This window comes from Solea senegalensis, linkage group LG1, assembly GCF_019176455.1.
Source record: "Solea senegalensis isolate Sse05_10M linkage group LG1, IFAPA_SoseM_1, whole genome shotgun sequence".
Lineage (NCBI taxonomy): Eukaryota > Metazoa > Chordata > Actinopteri > Pleuronectiformes > Soleidae > Solea > Solea senegalensis.
In genome coordinates, this window is record NC_058021.1 from 32,761,278 (window position 1) to 32,769,489 (window position 8,212).

At 42.6% G+C, this 8,212-nt stretch overlaps 1 protein-coding gene across 1 annotated transcript in view; it reads right to left on the bottom strand.

The window, feature by feature from the left end:
- LOC122778522 (cadherin-18) overlaps window positions 1–7,982 on the bottom strand; it is an 89,765-nt gene extending 81,783 nt beyond the window's left edge. Inside the window, exon 1 of the mRNA XM_044040501.1 lies at window positions 7,777–7,982. The gene's annotated coding sequence lies outside the window, so the exon portion shown is untranslated. The remainder of the gene's footprint in view (window positions 1–7,776) is intronic.
- Between the last annotated feature and the right edge of the window lie 230 nt (window positions 7,983–8,212).

The window sequence follows — 8,212 nt, forward strand, 5'->3', positions numbered from 1 at the left end:
TTAATTGAAATAAAATTGCATAAATGTTTCACAGCACAGACTGTAAAAATGAGAGGGTTCCCACACGGGTCCATGAAATCCTTGAAAGTCTGTGAATTTGAAAGAAAATTAGACCTAAATAGACATGGGTCATTGAAAGTGCTTGCATTTTGTGCAAGAAAGAAGTTGATATTTAGGTCAACGTCTCCCTTGTTTGTTATGACGCCACCTACTGGCTCATGCCCTGCGTTGCTTGATGTGAGTAGACGAGGCCTCCGCGGGACAAACGTTGAGTTGACGTGAGATCCCGTGCAGAACAATGAGCGAGTAACGTTAAGCAGGAGAGTGCAAATTAGAGTTGTTCCGATTCCGATACCAGAATCGGAAAAGCCTCCGATACTGCCGAAAATGCTGGTATCGGTATCGGCGAGTACTGGAGTCCAGGCACCGATCCGATATCACGATACTGCACTATTTAAAGATTTAAATGCCTTTTTATTTTAGTACATAATGGCTGCACATATTCCTACATTTACTTAAGTTGCTGTTGCACTACTGTTTTTTATACTGTTCTATTTAAAAATAAATATAAAAATAAATGGCTTCCATGTTTTACAAAGGGTTTAACCTGAGCAAGGCCTTACCACAATGATAATCATATCACAGTATCACACGCAGGCATAGTATGATTTATTTTTTTTAACTCACTGGTATCGGTATCGGTACTCGGTATCGGCCGATACCGACAGTACGAGTATCGGAATCGGTATCGGGAGGGAAAAAATTTTATCAGCACATCTCTAGTGCAAATGACGACGTCATGCCTGGGAAATACAAATTCCAAGATCTCACCAAAGAAAATTACAGCCACCAGTTTGTCCAAAATCCCGAAAGGACAATCACTTGTCCAGATGCCGAGCATGCTGCAAATCAATAAAAGTGGACGCCATCATGGACGAAGCGGCTCTTACAAGTTGCCCTCCGCATCTCAAGCTGCGTCAGCACATACAAGTCCTTGAATTTGAAGGAATTAGTCCTGGAAAGGCCTTGAAAAGCCATTGAATTTGATGTCAACCAAGGTGTGGGCACCCTGCTTTTATTTATTTATGGTAACAGAATATTTACTAGTCATGTTGGAGCACTAGGTTTTCCAAATCATTGGTTATGGCCATGTTGTGATATGTAAAGGATTCAGATACCATTTTTTTTAGAAGTATTTGTTATAAGAGAGTACTTTTCTTTTTGTACCATCAGAATTTTTAGCAGAGAGTAAAAATCTGCCAGAGACGCTGTCTCAACAGACAAACTTAAATCCCCATGTCTGTCTGTCATCACACTTATTCTGCTGACTGTTAACTGATTTACTGTGTGTACGTCGGGTATGAAAGTGTCAGTGAAATGCCTAAAGCATCGAGTGTAAATCTAGAGGGAAATAAGCGCGATAAAGGCTGCGCCCAGGTGAATAAAATAGACACTTTTCCCCCCATTGAAGAAGCTGAAACCTCCGGAATGTGACCAAACGGCACTTCCACCAACCGCGACGCTTTTAAGCAGAGAACAAAATAAAATACTCAGAGGCAGCCTCCAGGATCCCAGGCAGAAACGCAGAGCGCTTACACAATGACAGTTCATCCTTAAAAGCTGTTTTTTTTTTTTTTTTATTTAAAGAAGAAAAATCCTCTGTGCAAACTCACAAGTGTGACATGGAAAATCCACCATTCACTGTTCAGGCATCATATTGGCAATCAAATGACTTTACTTCCATGGCTATGAAAAAATATTCTTTGCAGATATTGGGAATATTCCCGTCTTCACTTCCCTGCAGCAGCATTTGTTCTCTTTAAAACCTCTGCATCTTTTTCCTCAACTACACTGAAGGCAAACATCGAGTAAGCTAAACAATCCAAGGAAAATATCCGAGAGCAAAGTTTCAGTGAGCATTTTGATGACTTGTTGTGTTGTGAAAAACACTACACGACAGCAGGAAACCATCAAGGCGGTTATGAATATGCGCAAATCACGCCCATTCCTAACGTATGATACATGATCGAACCTTAAAACGTGACAAACGAGCCTCCACGAAAAAAAAATAAATAAACGATGACGAATTATGATTAATGTAATGAAGACAAATGTACCGCTACTTGTGTTTTCCTGAAGTCAACGTTACACTAATGCTCTGCTGTGCATTAACTTCCCTTTTAAAGTGCCTGGTGTTCCTTAAGGAAAACGCTTTGCCGCCCATTCGTCACTGCCAGCGCAGGCAGCGGATGAATCACTCTAATGCAATAATGTGATTCAGACCGCTCCGTGTCACACTGTAAGCAATGAACGCTAAAAAAATAAAAACAAATTCAAAATGGAAATGCTCGACGACAACGGGCCAGAAATCACGAAAGCCTCTCGTTTACTGTTGGCATTGCTGAGCGTTGCTATGTATGGGTTCAACCGTTTCCTCCTTTTTCCCCCCTGTTCAAAGTCAGTCAGGCAGTATGCCTGCCAGGTGTCATCAGTTTCAGATTGATTACCATGTGACCTGCCAGGTGATCATGAGTAAATTGAAAACACCCGCTGGCTCTTGCCACGTGTCTCCTGATTGGCTCGTACCATTTGTTTGGCAGTCTATTTAAGTCAGCACAACCATATGGCTTGTGGAGCCTCGCTCAGGCTGGCAGCTCAAATGGGTGGGGGTCACATGCAAACTGTTTTCCTTTTTTTTTTAATCCGGATGGCGAATGAGTGAAATGTGCTTCACCTCCACATTTGGAGGTGGTTTTGAAGTGCAGCGCCACATGGACGCGTCCCAGTCTGGACGCTCGAATCAGATTCAGTGTCTTTTGAGCTCCACAATGCAACAACAGTGTTAAGACAGAAATCCTTCCTGTGCAAAGAGACCAGATGGCTACAATAGAAGATTAGCAGCAGGGGGCTTTTTAATAGAGAATGTGTATCAAGAAAAAGAAAGTGTTGACGAGTGTGTGGATGAAATTTGACAGGAAAATGGATGAAAAGTGGGTTTTGTTTGTATGAAAACTCTACCGGGAGTTGAGTCATTTCACTTGAATACACATAATACAGATCAATTCACTGATGTGTCTCACAGATGAGGACTTTGACTCACAACAGCAACGCAAACATCATTTACCTGGTCATGTCCTGAAAGCAGATAACTGACGCATTCGTGACATGGAAACACAACTTTCCCCAAGTGATCTTTTCCTTTGTCTTTACACATCACACACAGAAAACAAAACAAAAAGCAGAACAAATACAAATGCTGTATATGTACCACTGAAATACAATAAAAGCGGACAGGAAGTGGCGCATTAGTATTAAATTACATAATGTCTAACAGTGCTAAGGGTTAGGTTAGAGAGCAGAGGCTATTTCTTGGAACCTCAACAAACCCTGACATCATTTTGCCAGACTTTGAAAATGCAAGGGTGGTATTTCCCAAAAACACTGAGTCCGTATGGATAAAAAAAAAAAAAAAAAAACATCTGTGGATTCATATTCACATACACATTCCCCACCAGAGAAGCATATCTGATGGGATTCAATGCATTATTTACCCCACCGACTGCATCACAGCGACTCCAAAACTGGCGCATGAGAAGCAGGGGATTATTCGTTTTGAACTCTTCCTGGATTGGGAGGGAAGATGAGACTGATCAAAACCTCATGAATTGGCAAAGAATCGTCTGGCAGACAGGGCCGGTGACTGACCGGCCTTTTGTGTTTGCTATCTGTGAAGAGACTGTTAATGTTTGGTGGAAAAGGATGATTTATCTTTTGAATGGCTCCTTTGACTGCACTATTGGGGACAATAATCCCCTGCACTCGTTTCTGTCTAGACTGCCCGTGATACATTTATAAACATTATGGCAGCCATCGCCCTGCAGCCACCTGCAGTGAACCATTTCTGCATGGGCCATGACTTGCTTGATTTAAAGGCTGATGTGGCACAATGTGGACAAAAGCTTTAAAAGCAAGAAGTCCAAAAACAATTCAGTATTGAACGCATCAATAGAAGTGTAGAACTGATTAGTGCGGATCAATTTTAAGCGTCTGTGATGCCTCACTAATGGCGGGAATTGCAAGGGAACTCATACAAGACGCAATAAATGGCTTACAATAGCGATAATGTCACCGTTGAGTGCGTCTGCGATAAACAACTTCATATTGCAAAAAGAGACCTGTTGGAATGCAAGCTGTAAATTAGTGAGCAACTAATGCAGAGTTCCATACTAATAGTGATACTGGTATCAAACAGTTATTGTTATCAGTGCAATCCATTTGTGTTTGCTTTGCTTTTCCTCTTCTATCTTAAAATAAATCCACATGGCACACATGATGACTGCAGCCTGGCAGGCATGTGCTCTGATCACCATCTGCTGAGTAAAGCATTTATGTGGGGGAAAAAAGAGTTTTTATTTTGTGTTTCTGGTATTCAGTGCAGTCATTCCGTCCATTGACGGAGCGATAGGAACAACACTGAATAGCGAATTGACAAAGTGACCAGTGCTGTAGAAGAGTAAGTGATTGCATGTTCAAGACAGCTCAGAATTTACGATTTACTTTCCCCACTTCCTACATTTAACAAAATAAAACGGCAAATATTGGGAGTTCCTACATGTAGATTGTCTACTAGAACTGCAGCTAGTGAAGTCATGTTTTTAGTGGCTCTGTGTGTCTGTCTGTTTGTGTTTCCGCACTTGCCAATATGACCAACAGAGGTTCGTTGTGTGAACGGGGTCTGTCGTCTGCCGCCTCCGGTTGCCATGTTTTCATAATCGACTAATCTGTCGATTTATTTTCCACGATGAATCGTGTAATCGTTAAAAAAACGTTGACAGGTTTGTCAAACCTGGACCGTGTTCTCCAATGTCCTGTTTCTGTCCACAAACCAAAAATGAGTCACTTTAAATGATTTCTTATCATTTAGTTATCTGGAGCAAAGAAACGAAGAATATATTCACACTTAAGAAGCTGAAAACAATCAGAAATCTCGCTTTGGTCATGAAAAAAGCGTCAAGGCGATTAATCGACTATCAAAATAGTTGACATTCAATTAAAATCGGGTAACTGTTTCAGCTCTACTGTAGTAGTATACAGTAACAAATTTGAGTACAATGCAATGCACTTGTTTGGATGTAATGAAAATAACGCTTAAGCGACATCATAAAACAAATTCTGCATGAAACGGGGTGTCAAAATATGTTGCAAATGTATCAATATCAATTAAATACACCGTGCACTCACTGGTTTCTCTGCACAGTCATCCCAGAAGGAGAAAAAAGGCCTAGTTTCCAGATTTACTATCTTTGTAAATTGGAAACCCCTTACATATTTGCTGAGTTATCTGGAATGGAACCTACAGAGAGCCACGTCCTCCGCTTTAAAACGTCCCCTCTGCTGTAATAAGTGACCGATGATTGCAGTTGTTCACAGTTGAGTCGACACACAACACTTCAGGGTCGGGTTTTTGCACAACTGGTGTCGAATCGTGCGTGTGTGTGTGTGTGGGGGGGGGTGCGATATGTAATGAAGTGATTAACACGTACAGTTTGGCCTTTCGGCTGCTGCTGCGACGTCTGCATCACGCAGTGATATTCAAAGAGCGGAGTCTGTGAAATGTTTCTCTGAACGTCTGTCTCTTCATTGGGATTAATAATGGCGTCATTAGCTCGGTGCCCTTTTAAAACAAGAAAACACCCACAGGCCTGGACAAACACACGTACTATTACTTCAAAGAGAGTCTGAAAAGGTTGTGGGTCCACCTTTTATTTACTTTTTCTTTAATCCTGTCAGATAAAACAATAATCTGCAGCTACCTCACCTTTTAATCCGTTCAGATTACGCAAAGTTTCTACTCTGTGGGTACAATGGACTTGTTGGGTTTCAATGATTAACTGATATTTAGCCAATTACTAAATAAATGACTACTTTCGGAATTAACTTGTACATTTGTTTTGGGTTTTTGTTTTTTTTTACAATTCATTCTCTTAAATCTGAATATCTTGCACAGTTTTGATGGACAAAACAACAAATTGATTAATCAAGAAAATACCCAACTGATCCCTCACTGATTGAAATAATTGCATATACATTTAGGTGTTTTCTATCCTTTCTATCCCTTTGTCCACTTGTCTATAGAACTGCTTCCTTATCGTTGCCATGAATAAACTTACGGTTCAAGTCAGTTGCCAGGTTGCTGTGACGTCACACCACCTTACACATGTAATAGAGGAGCGAGTGATAATTGCTTCTATATCTGGGAATCATTTACCACCAGAAGATGAAATTGACATGATGGGTTTCCTGCAGAGGGGAACGTCTGTGGCTGCTTTCCAAGGAAGTCCATTATGCATCTATAATATGTGTCAATTAAAGTCCCAATGTTAAGTCTGGAGGTGTAACTAATCACACATGCCTCAAAGGGCTCATTGATCTTTTAATATTTTCAATCAAGCAAAAAATAAAATAAAATATATATATATATATATATATATATATATATACATATATATATGTATATATAGACTTGATGGCAAAAATGGTAAGGCTGTGATTTTTTTCTCTTTTGGGAAAATTATCATCCATTGATTCTGGAACATTGTGATGGACAGAACAACCTTGGTAAAGAATTGCCTGACGTGCAAGTGAAAGATTAACTGATAATGAGAAATAACCACTTGACTTCCCCCAGTTCCATCCACTGCATAAATTAGGGCCATATCTCCAAACCCAAGAAAAAAATGGGAACAGTCGAGTCCCCAGGCCCCAATTACAGGAGGAGGAAAAGCATGACAACTTCCTGCATTTGGCACAGTTTACATCAAACATGTAAATAATGTTTACATGTTGCCAGCATCACTGTCAAGGGACAAACAGCTGACACATGGTTAGTGGAGCCATGATGGAAAATACACAGCAGCATCACAGCTTCTCCCCCTCTCTCTCTCTCTCTTCAGCAACAACATGACTCTTTGACATCTTTCTCAAACATTTTGCAAACACATCGAACGGCGTGAGCACCTTGCAACGCTCAAAGACTGGCAGCCTTCCACAAAATTCTCCGTGTGCTCACCAGAAGCCAATCAATGCCACACTAACAGGGACAGCTGAGCATCTGGCACTTGGCTCACACAGCCACACAACACAACTGTCAAAGCATTCCAGAGAACGACAGCACTGAGGCTTTCATTCAAACGCCTGAGTGTATGTTTCTACAGAGAGCTGAGATGTGGAGCTGTGAGAGGAAAAAAGCTCCACTTGTACGGAGAAGGGACTGCAGTCAATGAGTGGACTCCTGTTTCCTGCAGTGCGCGTAAATTTCAGTCTGGCTACACTAGTGCGGCACACGCAGACGCGGAGGGATCGGATAGCCTGCCCCTTAACTCCCAATCCGTTTTACCCACAGCACGTCTGTCAAGTCTTAACTCCAACCAAAGGCGCTGCTGTGCGCAACGACAACATTTCCAGAAGGGGCAAAAGAAAACTGACGCGCGCCACAGCCAACAAAAAAACCCCAAAAAAACCTGCAGTCGTTAAAGGCGTGAGAGATGACTGAGTGCAAGTGCGCGCACTCTGGTGCCAAATTTTACGCAGATGCGCGCACAATCCTACTCGACTCACAGGGACGCGAGCGCGCGCACTCATAACGTATGTGTTCACCACTTCAATCAATGCGTCCAACTTAGACCTTTTTAAATAAGCCGGGACCTTGCAAGTGTGCAGGGAAAACTGCGCGCGGACGCGGAACATCAGCAGCACGAACTAACTTATCTGTCTTACCTGTCCTCGTGCGCTCCCCTGCACAGACATGACATTGCCGCTTAACGGTGAGAAACAGGCACGTGGCTTGAGTTTTTCCCTCATGTTCTATCTTCTTTTCCGCCTCTTTTAGTTTCCTCTCCCTGCGCCGCTGTCATCCTCCTCTCCACAGCAGAGCTGGACTGTCTGCGCGGCTTTCCGAGAGCCGCTACTCCCCCTGTCTCCTCGTGCATGTGTGTGTGTGTGTGTGTGAGAGAGAGAGGGGTGGAGGGGGGCGAGCCAGCCGAGCCGAGCCCCAGTGCGTGTGCGCGGATCTCTCTCCTCCGAACCTTCCCTCCAATCCCGCCCGACTACTGCGGCGGCTCAGGCCGAGGAGAGCAGCGGATTGGTCCGTTGGCACATCAATCTGATGCCCTGCGTCTCCTCCTTCACACCTTCCTCTCCATTATCTCCCTCT